The sequence below is a fragment of the Panicum virgatum genome, chromosome 9N (genome assembly GCF_016808335.1).
Source record: "Panicum virgatum strain AP13 chromosome 9N, P.virgatum_v5, whole genome shotgun sequence".
Lineage (NCBI taxonomy): Eukaryota > Viridiplantae > Streptophyta > Magnoliopsida > Poales > Poaceae > Panicum > Panicum virgatum.
The window spans coordinates 34,601,780-34,614,940 of NC_053153.1; the positions used below are offsets into that span (position 1 = coordinate 34,601,780).

General features: G+C 54.6%; 1 pseudogene; it reads left to right on the forward strand.

Annotated features, from left to right (window-relative positions):
* LOC120692154 overlaps positions 1-13,161 on the forward strand; it is a 35,844-nt pseudogene that overhangs the window by 19,647 nt on the left and 3,036 nt on the right.

Sequence of the window (13,161 nt, forward strand, 5' to 3'; positions counted from 1 at the left end):
CAAGGGGGGATGGTAGCCTGTAGGAAATCTAGGCCTCGAAGCCCATGTAAATAGATTAGTGTTTATCGTAATCACACTTTGTAATCATACCTTATGAATATAAGAGATTTATTTTCGTTAAATCGACTATGTGGCCCATCGAGGCCTTATGCATTCGAGCCTATGTTTTCTTTACTTTATTTCCGTGTTCTCGTATGCGATTTAGATGAACGTCTGTGAGGAATTTCGCATTCATAAGCAACGTAGGCGTGGGGTGGTGAGGGGGGTGCCGTATCCCAGAGGCGTACGCGGCCCCGCGACTCGGCCGGCCCCGTACCGTAGTTGCTTACGCCTCGCGTCCGTTTTTTCCAAGGATACGAGAAGCTTAGGGTCAAGATGGAAGTATTTCGAAAAAACATTGGCGATTTTTGGGGACGTTCGGGGGTTCCCCCCGTAGTAGCCCCTGAGGGAGGCGTGGCTTTGCCGAGGGTAAAGCCAGGCGTACCTCAGTGTTCGTGCGCATCCGAGCCTTCGAGGGTCCGGAAGGTTCCCAAAAATAAACAAGTAAGGCCTACTTCTTTATTATTTCGGGAAATCGAAAATGCGAGTACAAACAATGTACAAATAGCTCGGAATTCTAAGGATAGAAGCGACGTAGCTATTGTATGTTCCAAGCGTTGGAGAGGACTTTGCCTTTTTCGTTTGCCAGCTTGTACGTGCCGGGTTTGAGCACCTCGGTGATTATGTACGGTCCTTCCCATGGAGGTGAGATCTTGTGGCGGCCCATGTTGTCCTGTCGAAGCCTCAGCACCAAGTCCCCTTTGTCGAGGTCTCGGCGCCAGACTCTCTGCGCCTGATACCTTCGTAGAGACTGCTGGTAGCGCACAGAGTGTAGGAGCGCCATGTCTCGAGCCTCATCCACTTGGTCCAGCGAGTCTTCGTGGGCTCGCTGGTTATCTGCTACTCTTGGTATGCCCTGAGCCTCGGCGACCCGTATTCCAGGTCCGTGGGGAGTATTGCCTCGGTGCCATAGACAAGGAAGAACGGGGTAAAGCCCGTGGCTCTGCTTGGTGTCGTCCTCAGGCTCGAAATGACCGAGGGTAGCTCCGTGAGCCACCTCTAGCCGAATTTGTTCAGTTTGTTGAATATTCATGGCTTCAGTCCTTGGAGGATCATGTCGTTGGCACGCTCCACTTGCCCGTTCGTCTGTGGGTGTGCCACAGGCGACCAGTCCACAAGTATGTGAAAGCTTTCGCAGAACACCAAGAACTTCTTGCCTGTGAACTGGGTGCCATTGTCGGTGATGATCGAGTTCGGGACCCCGAACCTGAATACGATGTCGGTGAAGAATAGAACCGCTTGCTCGGATTTGATCTTGCCGATGGGTCGAGCCTCGATCCACTTAGAGAATTTGTTGTCTGCCACCAGCAAGTGGGTGAAGCCCCTGGGTGCCTTCTATAGCAGACCGACGAGGTCTAGTCCCCACACAGCAAAGGCCACATAATGGGGATGGTCTGCAGAACGTGCGCGGGGAGGTGCGTTTTTCGAGCGTAGAACTGGCAGCCCTCACAGGTCCTCACGACGTCGATGGCGTCGGCGACCGCAATGGGCCAGTAGAAACCTTGCCGAAACGCATTACCCACGAGGGTGCGTGGTGCGGCATGATGGTCGCAGACGCCAGCGTGGATGTCGCGGATTAGCTCCTTGCCCTCGGGGATGGGGATGCATCGCTGCAACACACCCGAGGGACTGCATTTGTACAGTTCGTTGTCGAGTAGGATGAAGGACTTGGCCCGCCTAGCCAGGCGCCGCGCCTGAGCGCAGTTCAAGGGCAGGACCCCTCGAATCATCCAGTCAAGATACTGGACGCGCCAATCTTGCGATGTGGGGGCATCGTCAACTTCCATTGCTTCGGCCTCGTCCGCGGAGGTGGTCCCGAAGTCAATGTCCATGGACTCGGCCTCGTCCGCCGGGGGATTCCCACCGGAGGGCTCGACGGTCGAGGGGCCCAGCTCTGCCGGATCCTTGAATTCGACGGAGGGTTTGGTGATGTCACGAGCGAAGATGTTCAGGGGAACGGTGGTCTGCCCCGATGCGATCTTGGCTAGTTCATCGGCATCCTCGTTGTACTTGCGCGGGACATGATTGAGTTCTAGGCTGTCGAACTTGTCTTCGAGGCGGCGCACTGCATTGCAGTATGCCTCCATCTTCAGGTCGTGGCAACTAGACTCCTTCATTACTTGGTCGATAACGAGTTGAGAGTCACCGCGTACGTCGAGGCATTTGACGCCAAGCTCGATGGCGATTTAGAGACCACTGAGGAGGGCCTCGTACTCCGCCATGTTGTTAGATGCAGGGAAATGCAAGCGTATTACGTACCTCATGTGTTCCCTGAGGGGTGAGATGAAAAGGAGGCCAGCACCGGCGCCAGTTTTCATCACCGACCCGTCGAAGTACATGGTCCAGCATTCGGCCTAGATCTGGGGTGGGGGTAGCTGAGTGTCCGTCCACTCAGCCACGAAGTCAGCCAAGATTTGGGACTTGATCGCTCTGCGAGAGGCATAGGTGAGTGTTTCTCCCATCAGCTCCACAGACCAGTTGGCAATTCTACCCTCGGCTCCCCGGTTGCGGACTATCTCTCCCAAAGGGAAACATGAGACCACGGTGACGGGATGGGCTTCGAAGTAGTGGTGCAGCTTGCGTCGAGCCAAAACCACTGCATAGAGCAGCTTCTGAATCTGCGGATAGTGTGTCTTAGTTTCAGACAACACCTCGCTGATGTAGTACAACGGCCGTTGGACGAGCAGAGCATGGCCCTCCTCTTGTCTTTCGACAACGACCACCGCGCTGACCACTTGGGTCGTCGCAGCTACGTACAGGAAGAGGGGCTCGTCGTCCGTGGGTGGTGTGAGAATGGGGGCACGAGTGAGCGATGCCTTCAGCCTGTCGAGGGCTTCTTGGGCTTCGGGGGTCCACGTGAAGTGCTTGGTTTTCCTCAAGAGTCGATACAGGGGTAAGCCTTTCTTGCCGAGACGCGAGATCAACCGGCTGAGGGACGCTAGGCACCCCATGACCCTCTGTACCCCCTTTAGGTCTCGGATCGGTCCCATCCGAGTGATGGCCGAGACTTTGTCAGGGTTGGGTTCGATGCCCCGCTAGGAGACAATGAAACCCAAGAGCATGCCTTGAGGCACCCCGAACACGCACTTCTCGGGGTTGAGTTTTACCCCTTTGGCCCGTAGGCATTCGAACGCGATCCTGAGATCGGCGACCAGGTCGTCCGCCTTCCTGGATTTTACAACGATATCATCGACATATGCCTCTACATTGCGCCCGAGATGGTCTTCAAAAATGTGGAGCATACACCGCTGATACGTAGCTCCGGCATTTCTGAGGCCAAAGGGCATCGTAATGTAGCAGTACATGCCGAAAGGTGTGATAAAAGAAGTCGCGAGCTGGTCGGACTCTTTCATCTTGATTTGATGGTAACCGGAGTAAGCATCAAGAAAGGATAAAAGTTCACATCCCGTAGTAGAATCTACGATTTGATCGATACGTGGCAAAGGAAAGGGAACCTTCGGACATGTTTTATTTAAACTAGTGTAATCTACACACATCCTCCAGTTTCCACTCTTTTTCTTCACTAATACTGGATTAGCTAGCCACTCGGGATGGAATACCTCCTTGATGAACCCGGCCGCCAGAAGTTTCTGCAACTCCTCGCCGATCGCCCAGCGCTTGAGCTCGTCGAAGCGTCGCAAGCCCTGTTTCACCGGCTTGGAGTTGGGTCGGATATCAAGGGAGTGCTCGGCGACCTCCCTCGGTATACCAGGCATGTCTGAGGGGCTCCACACAAAGATGTCTGCATTGGCACGGAGAAAGTCGACGAGCACCACTTCCTATTTGCTGTCGAGGGTGGCGCTGATCCGCAACGCCTTGTCGTCGGAACGATCCGGATCGAGGGGCACCCTCTTGATACCCTCGGCGGGCTCGAAGCTGCCCGCGTGTCGGTGCGTGGAGTCCAAAGCCTCGCTTGCCATTTTGTCGAGGGTGGCTGCAAGGGCCTCGTCCTCCGCCTGAGCCTCCGCGTGCTCAACGCATTCGACGTTGCACTCGTAGGCATGCTCGAACGAAGAGCTGACGGTGATGATGCCCTTCGGACCCGGCATCTTTAGCTTGAGGTAGGTGTAGTTGGGGATGGCCATGAACTTGGCATAGCAGGGACGACCAAGAATGGCATGATAAGATCCTCGAAACCCCACCACCTCAAAGGTGAGTACCTCCTTGCGGAAGTTGGCTGCCGTGCCGAAGCAAACGGGCAGATCGATCTGGCCGAGGGGTTGGAGGCGCTTCCCCGGCGCAATGCCATGAAATGGCGACTTGCTGGGGCAAAGCTTGTTCAGTCCGATCCCCATGAGCTCCAAGGTGTGGGCATACATGATGTTTAGGCTGCTGCCTCCATCCATGAGCACCTTGGAGAAGTGAGTGTTGCCGATGACGGGGTCGACAACGAGTGGGTACCGTCCTGAGTGCGGGATGTAGTCAGGGTGGTCATCGCGGCCAAAGGAAATGGTGTCCTCCGACCAGTCGAGGTAGGATGGCGTGGCCTTGGTGACGGAGAAAACTTCTCGGCGCTCACGCTTGCGCTGCCGGGAGGTCATGTTCGTCGTTGGTCCTCCAAAGATGAAGAAGGTGTTCTCCACTGGGGGGAACTCGTCGTCTCCACATTTGTCGCCAGCATCCTTTTTCCTGTCCTCGTCGCGATGCGCGACGCGATTGTAGTACATCTTGAGCATCTCGCATTGCTCGAGGGTGTGGTTGACCGAGCCCTTGTGATAAGGACACGGCTTCTTAAGCATGTCGTCGAACAGGCCACCACCGCCTCGAGGGGGGCCTCGAGGTCCTTTACGGTCCAGGGCGGCAGTGAAGGCCTCCTCGGAGTCCTTTGCCTGCCCCGATCCGCGCTGGTTCGGTGGGACCGGTTTCTTTCCCTTCCTCCCCCGCTTCTGTTTCTTGGGGCGTTGGGCTTGACGTTGCTGCCCTCCGCGGGCGCATCGTCCTTGCACTTGCTTGGCTTGTCGTCGAAGATAGCACCAACTGCCTCCTCGTCGGCGGCGTAGTTGGTGCCAGCGTCGAACAACTCATTGGTGTTGGCGGGTCGACTTCTCGCAAGCTCGTGCACCAGGTTCCTGCACGTCGTACCCTCGAGGAAGGCGTTGATGACCTCGACGTGGGTAACGCTGGGGAGCTCGGTGCATTGCTTGGAGAAGCATCGCACGTAGTCGCGCAGGGACTCGTTGGGCTTCTGGCGACACCCTTTGAGGTCCCAGGAGTTCCCAGGGCGCACGTATGTGCCTTGGAAGTTGCCCACGAAGATCTTGACTAAGTCGGCCCAGTTGTGAATCTGGTCCGCGGGCAAGTGCTCGAGCCACGTTCGTGTGGCATCAGCAAGGTAAAGAGGAAGGTTGTGGATGATGACCGCGTCTTCTGTCACACCGCCTAGCTGACACGCTAGGCGGTAATCGTTGAGCCAGACTGCAGGATCGGTCTCGCCCGAGTACTTGACGAGGGTGGTGGGTTGTCGAAAGCGCGGGAGAAAGGAAGCGGTTCGAATCTCCCGGCTGAACACCCGGGTGGCTGGAAGCTCCGGGGACTCACCCCTGTCGTGCTCGGGGTTGAAGCGTTCACCCAGTCGAGGGGTGTACTTTCTGCCGCCGCCGACGTAGCGGGCATCGCCGTCTTCGGCGTGCCCACGTGTGTCGAGGAGCCTTTCCCTCGCGGGAGGCCTCCCAATGCAGTCGTGCACCGAGGGTGCCTTCGCACCGGGAGCTACGGCTGCCTTGCCCTTCCCTGTCGGTGGAGTGTGCACAGAAGCCTCGTGGTCCTGGCGTGCGGTCCCACCAGGCTGCTCCGGTGCTTTCGAGCGTATACGGGACGCAGAGCTCTCGGCTTGCTGCACGGCAGCTTGCTCGATGAGTGCCTGTGCCTCGCAGCGCAGGTTGCGGCCCGAAGGCGTCGATGGCTCGGGCATGGCTTGGAGTAGGTAGGCCGCAGCGACGAGTTTCACGCCGGCCGTCTTCAGTTCCGGAGGTTTGTCGACGTTGTCGTCGGCCAGGATGCGTTCCCGGGCAACACGCGCCGCCACCTGGGCACGTGCACCACGTGCGGTGCGCTGCTGCTCGAGCGCGGTGCGCAGCTCCTGGGTCTGCTGACGCTGCTCGTCGAGCTTGGCTTGGAGCTCTTTCAGCTGCGCCAGCTGGGCTTACCGCGCCGCCGAGCTTGACGAAGAAGAAGGGGCTGCAGGCGGCACCACTGGTTGGTTCGCCTGCAGGTCCGCCCCGCCGTCCCCGTCGTCGCCTAGGGCGTTGTCGTTTTGCTCGTCCGCAAGATCTACCATGAAGCACTCCCGGGCGGGATCATAATCCCCCTCGCTGGAGTCCTCGGAGAAAGTGAGGCAATAGCCCGTCGCGAGTTGGAATGAGCGAAATGTGTCGGGGTCGCGGTCCCCGGAGTAGTCCTCGGCCTCCTTGGCCGTGAAGTTGTTCATGAAGAAGTTGACATCGTCAGCGACCGAGCTCACCGTCTCGGGGTAGGATTCGTCGGGGGATGACGCGATGAGGTTGCGGATCGACAGAAGGTGATGACCCGGCAGATCCTCATACTCGGTGAAGTTAGAACTGATCAAAGAAGCGTAAGTTGCAGTATTGCGCATCCCAAAGGGGAAGGGCGATGGCGAGGTCGAGCCCCCCTGGGAGGCACTGGTACTGCGGCAGATGATGATGCCAGCGCAGACGACGCCGAGGCACGTGATGACGATGTGGTGGCCCCGTTGGCCGCAATGCCGAGTTGCGACATGCCAGCCTCAACCCACGCGGGGGAGCTGGGACATGAGCACGGCGCCGCTCCGCGCGTGCTTGTCGGGAAGGCTGGCCCGAGCGCCTGGTGCGCTGGGCTAGTGAAGTCGAAGGGACGAGGTTGCATCTGGGCGAGAGGAGCTGCATGAGGTAACCGTTGCCGGTTGCTCTGAACTCGAGACTCCCAAACTAGATCACGAACCCCACTGGGAGCGGATCTGAAACACCCATGGGATATGGGTTGGATCTGCCCGCCATCCCTGGAGATCAAATGGGAACAAGAGAGAAAATGTCACGCAGCGAGCCCCTACCTGGCACGCCAACTGTCGGTGTCCTGACCCGGGGGTCCGGATCCCAACTAGTAAATGCTGCATGTTTCCTCGTCCCAGATGATGATGCAAGAGGCAACACAGTAACGCACGGTTTATCTTGCAAAGGGGGTGTGCGAGGGCACTGTATTATCTTGCACCCGGAGTGCTTGTAGTAGGGGGTACAAGCGAGGTGAGAGAGGGAGGGAAGCTCCCGGGTCTCTACTAGAAGAAGAGTTGAGTGTGGCGATGATCATGAATGTGGGTGACCGTAGTCGCTGATGTCTATAAGCGACACGTCTAAAGGAACCTCCTCCTTTTATAGTCACAAGGAGGGGCGGTGTACATGAGTGGGGGCGTATAAGTCATTGTTTTCCCCCGAATCGCGGGGTACAGTGGCCGAATACTGTAGAAAGTACACTATGCGGCATGGCGTTGGGCGTGGCGATCGTCCTGGCCATCGTCCTTGGTCTCGCAGAGATCGCGCCGACATCCTGCCAACCCCTGTAGGTGGAGTGGTCGTCGTTGTAGGGCGTACAGTTCTCCAGATGTGGCATTCCGTGGGCCCTGCGGGTCAGGATCTTGCGTACTGCAGTGGTGGCGGGGCACGCGGCGGTCCCAGACCCCCTGGACGGAGTGCTTGTCGTGCACACTAGGAGGTCCGGTAGACACGTGGAGGTCCCGGACCATTCGACGGGGGAGGTCCGGCACTCCGGCTTCGAGTGATGGGCATCCCTCTTCGAGGGGCCCGTGGCGGCACCGGACCTCCTCCCAAGCAGGAGGTGGGCCCGGGGCCATGCGTGTGATGATGTAGAGTCCGGACGGCCGGAGTTGGCCGAATAGTGCGGGGAGCAGGGCCGGGCACGCTTCGTCCCGCGTCGCAGGTCCCACAGTATCGCCACATCGCACGGGATGGCGGTGCAGCGACCGGAGTTGGCGGATGGGACTTCGGTCACAGCCATCGTGGGAAATGGCGGTCGGACACCGTCTGTCCTGAGCACTGTGGAGGAGTGGTTGGCACTTAAAGCCTCCGTACGACGGGTGGGTGAGCAGCAGGGCTGTTTGTCCTTTGCACCGAGGGGTGGCCTCGAGCGAAGCGGAGATGAGCCACCCCCTCGGGGGTAGGTTCGCTACCCTCGAGCGAGGCGAAGATGATTCGCCTGCTCGAGGGTAGGTTCGCTACCCTCGAGCGAGGCGGTGATGATTCGCCCGCTCGAGAGTAGGTTCGCTACCCTCGAGCGAGGCGGAGATGTGGGGCGCAGTCGAGGGGTCTCGACGGGAGCCCTCGAGCGAGGCGGAAATCACCCCGCGGTCCGAGGGGAGCGTGGATGGGCCGCACCGTGTTGGTGGGCCGCGTGTTTGGGCTTCTTTGAGTCCTTTCCTTTCTTTCAGATCAGACGGAGGCCGTGGGCCTTCGCGGGCCCAGGTGCCTTAACATGTGTTTGCATTTTAAAGCGATCTTAGTACCCCGATTAGGGTGTCCCTAATCGTGGTACCCGACATTAATGTAAATAAAATTTATTTTTAATCGCATTTTGGCTCCTGCGGGGAGCCTGCCGCCCGGCAGCCGGGCGGCAGGTACCCGCCGCCCGGTGGCGGGGCGGTAGGCCTACCCGCCGCCCGGCAGGGGGCGGCAGGCCCCTCCCGCAGGTTAAACCTTGACCGTCAGTGCGGCAGTGCGGCATTAGATGTGGTTTTAAATATTTTGGATAGAAATAAAAACCGTTAGTAAAGTAGATGAATATGAAAAGTATAACTTAGCAATTCATACACATACGCAACTGAGAACGAAATAGGTGATGCATGAGAACGAAATAAATATAACATGACGACATGTTCATAACAAAAATACAGAAACAACTAGAAGCACCTCCTAACCACCCCGGCCATGTCGACCTCTTTTACGCTGTGTGTGGACGTGGTCTGTAGGATATGTGTGTTGGTCTGGAGGCCCTATGTCTCTACCTGGACGTCCGTTGGCCACATGTGTCTGGAAGGTAGGATCGGCCTGCTGGTTAGGTGTAGAAAATAACCGACTCCAGTCTTCGAAGTTCGCCTCCAAGATATCTTGTGTGGCCCCTATGCAGTAGCAATTAAGATATCTTAATCATCGTCTTATAAGTCATCTATTTGAGTACATATTCATCATACGTACCTGTTGGTGGTCGATACGAAGAAGGACCCATATCAGGAAGCTGGTGGTGCGATCCTGTAAACCGTTTAAATTATTTAAAATATTCATATAAATAAGAAGAATATGATAAATTCGGGTTACGAATTAGATATTTACCATGCGTTCCTTCTGCTGTCGCCATAGGGTAATACGAAGAAGGTCCCGCATCATATAAGTGTTGTGATCCTATATGTAAATGCAAAAGGAATTAGACTTCATACCAAAATTAATTGAAATTAAGATATGGACTATATGTTTACCAAAATGTCGTGGTGGTGCCTGTGTTGGTTGAAATGACATCCCTGTAGCTGGTGCCATGGTACTAAACTGGGTCCCTCCGAGAGGTTGATAAGGTGGGTGTCCATCACCTGTATGGACTGAGAATTAATTGTTATTATCAAAGTAGGAAGTCAGTAAGTATCCTCATGTACCTGGATAATGCTGCTGAGACCAATAAGGTGCTGGGGAAGGCTGCTGCTGTGTGGGACCACAAGAAAATGAGGTCGAGGCTTGAGACGAACCGTAGGAGTCCTCGTACGATGTCCGGCTACCAAAGGCTTCAAGCATGGAATGGGCTCTTTGTGAAACTCGGGTCTAGGCCGACTCTTGCTCATTCCTATCCATCATAGATCCCGCTCGAATCCTCATCAAATTCGCCCTAGCATCTACGTCCATCAACCTGCACATTTCAAACTGCATGCAAGAAAAAGAAAGACATTAACACTCTAATCCAAAGTATTTGAAAAGCGATGATAACTATGACTCACTGTCCCAGCTAATGCCTCATCCCTATGTCATGTATAGCCATCCTGTGGGGTCGCAACATGCGGCTCTGGATGCATGTCAGCATATATCAAGCGGCAACGAGTCTTAGGCTGGTACCAGCTCAGGTACGCCCTGTACGAAGCCTCCGTGTGTGCAGGGGTCAGAAGCGCCACGTTCTCCTCTGCCTGGTCCCAGCCATCGACCCAAGGCTGCACCCTTGTCACCCACATGTTCGAGAAGGGTTGACCAGCCCTCGACAAACTAAATATTGATTAGTTAAAGCAGCAATGCATTATCACTGAAATGACATATGAATCGTTACCTGTGGTCATGACGTTGGACCCGATCCAATGCTAACAGCACAGGATACAACTGCCTTTGACCGAATTGTCTCCTGACTCTGTCCGGGCAGTGGGCCTCAATGTAAACGTCGTACACCAACGTTGTAGTTGTCATCCAAAGGCCCTGGTCCTGAGAGCAAACCGAAGATATCCCGAACGGTGCACGAGTGTTTATAGCCAACTGGGAGTAGGGCTCCCACACAACGTCTTCAGGTGTCAACCAATCAAACTCAGCTACAAACTCAGGATAGGACCGCTGAGACTGTACGTGGGCCCAACTCTTCTGCACGAAATTAATAATATATACCAATAAGAAATACAAAGAGGATCAAACAAAGCAACAGAATTGCCAACAGAATAGTACGAGTAGCAGTCATTTCCATACCTAACGAGCGTACCAGAGAGTCCCCGTGGTCGGCCTATCATCCTCGGTGTCACCGTACATATCCGGCTCATACGGTGAGTGGTCGATAATCGGACGACCAATTGCTATCCTCTCGTACGACCAAAGCTGTAGCAGAATCGGACATCATGTAAGAATTGCATTGTGCTTATTTTGCACCGATGCCTTGTAGAGGCCACGGTACGTGGCTGCAAGTACCGCTGAACCCCAACTGTATTGAGGCATTTCCTCCGCTGGTGGACGTGGACGCAGCACATTAAGTTTCACGCGCTGAACCACTGCAAGGAAGGACCGGTGTGACCGCACATATAATTTTCTAGTACTTTCTAATACTCAATCTAACACTAAATGTACTGTATCAACACTAATCGTTACAAGTAACACCTAAATGTATCACTAATCACTTTTAACAATAATTAAATTGATTGCTAATCTACAGTTTCAACAAAAATAATTACAACATAATCTATTTATAAAATGTAGAAGAATTTTGGTTACCTGCAGTCGCCGACTCAAAAATCCGGCAGGGCTTCGCCTCTCTCCCTTCCTCTTTTTTCTTGGTTTCTGAAATTTTAATGATGCAAATAAAGGGTGGGGGGACCAGCCAACCCTTATATAAGGGTGGGAGAGCCGGTCCCCCTGCAGCGGGGCGGCCAGGGCCGGCCGCCCCACTGCCGGGCGGCCAGGGCCGGCCGCCCCGCTGCCGGGCGACCGGCTCCCATGGACCTGCGCGCAAATATTTTCGCAAAAGTTTTTGCACAAAAACCCTTGCCGCCCCGCAGCGGGGCGACCAGGTCCCGGCCGCCCGGCAGCGGGGCGGCTGGGGTATATTCCTGTAAATTTCGAAAACGAAAATTGATTTTTGTAAAAAAAGCGAAAATAAAAAATAAAAAAATAAAAAAAACCGCGTTGGTTCTGCGCCTGGACAAGGACGCCTGGGCCCGGACGCCGATGAGTTCGGCCGACGGAGTGGCTACGGCGTGCAGGCCGGTACACATGTACTCGCCATTCGGGCACGGGCCCCGGACCTGCATTGGGCAGAACCTGGCGATGACGGAGCTGAAGGTGGTGCTGGCGCGGCTGCTGAGCAGGTTTGCCTTCGCGCCATCGCCGAGGTACCAGCTTGCGCCCGTGTTCCGTCTCACCATCGAGCCTGGCTTCGGCATGCCTCTGGTGGTCACAAGGGTGTGAACCTGTTGCCTATGTCTATCAATGCTGAGCTTATATGCACCTAAAAGTTTGTATGTGTCCTCCGTTGCAAAACAAATCAGTGTCCGCACATTTTCTGAACTTGTCAATATCATCAGGCAGGAAGCCATTGTTGTAACAACAGAAAGGTTAAGCTGGGTTTGAGCGCCAAGTCTGTCGTGGATGCTGTCAGTGAACTGCTCAACACAGATTCCAAATTTCCATACGTGCTGTCAGTGGTTGCAGCGGCCGCACAACCACCTCGGCCGCTCGAATAGCCCGGTCGTGCGGCTGCGGAGACGCTGGCGAAATGCCACGGTGCGTATTTCATTTCCTAATATGTTTGGTTGATTGTTTCCAACAATTTGTTTGGACCTTGACCAATATCTTGGGGATCTCTCCAATTATGAATTGGGATGTTGGATTTGAATTTCTGACGGTCAGTGCTTCTGTCAGTATAGACTATGTCCTGCATCTCGTTCAGCTCTGTTCCAGTTCAGTTTCTAAAATTTCTCTTTGCCGTCTCTTGTTCTTTGAAAGCCTGCCATCACTATCATCCTATCAGGATTGTAAATTTATGCTTCTCATCCTGGCCTGCTCCGCTCATATTATTTCTGTTATATGGACGGACTGTACTGCTTTCGTCACAGCAAGTGGGCAAAGCTCTTGTCTACGGTAGCGCTGAGGTTTTGGATGGGGAGGTTTTGAAATGCACCTTTAGACGATGTTTTTCGCCTAGGCTGTTGAGAGCGTGGGAGGAAATCATCCAGTTAGCCTCCACTATTTGCTTTACCGGAGATGAGGATTCTGTGATTTGGCAATATATCTCTAATGGAGTGTACTCAACTCAATCTCTATATAGAATTGTTAACTTCAGAGGAGTAACACCAGTCTATACACCAGCTGTTTGGAGTTTGTACGTCCCTCCTAGAATCCATGTATTCCTGTGGCTAGTATCTAAGAACAAACTCTTGACTAGAGACAATTTGGCCAAAAGAAAGCATACATCATCTTTTCTTTGATTGTTGTGTGGCCAAACAGATTTGGATAGAGTTAGCTGCAATCATTGGCTTCCCCTCGGACTCTAAAAAAAAAAAGCTCTTGTCTACGCCCACTAGTCTGTCTTTTTCATTATTTTTATGTCAGCAAT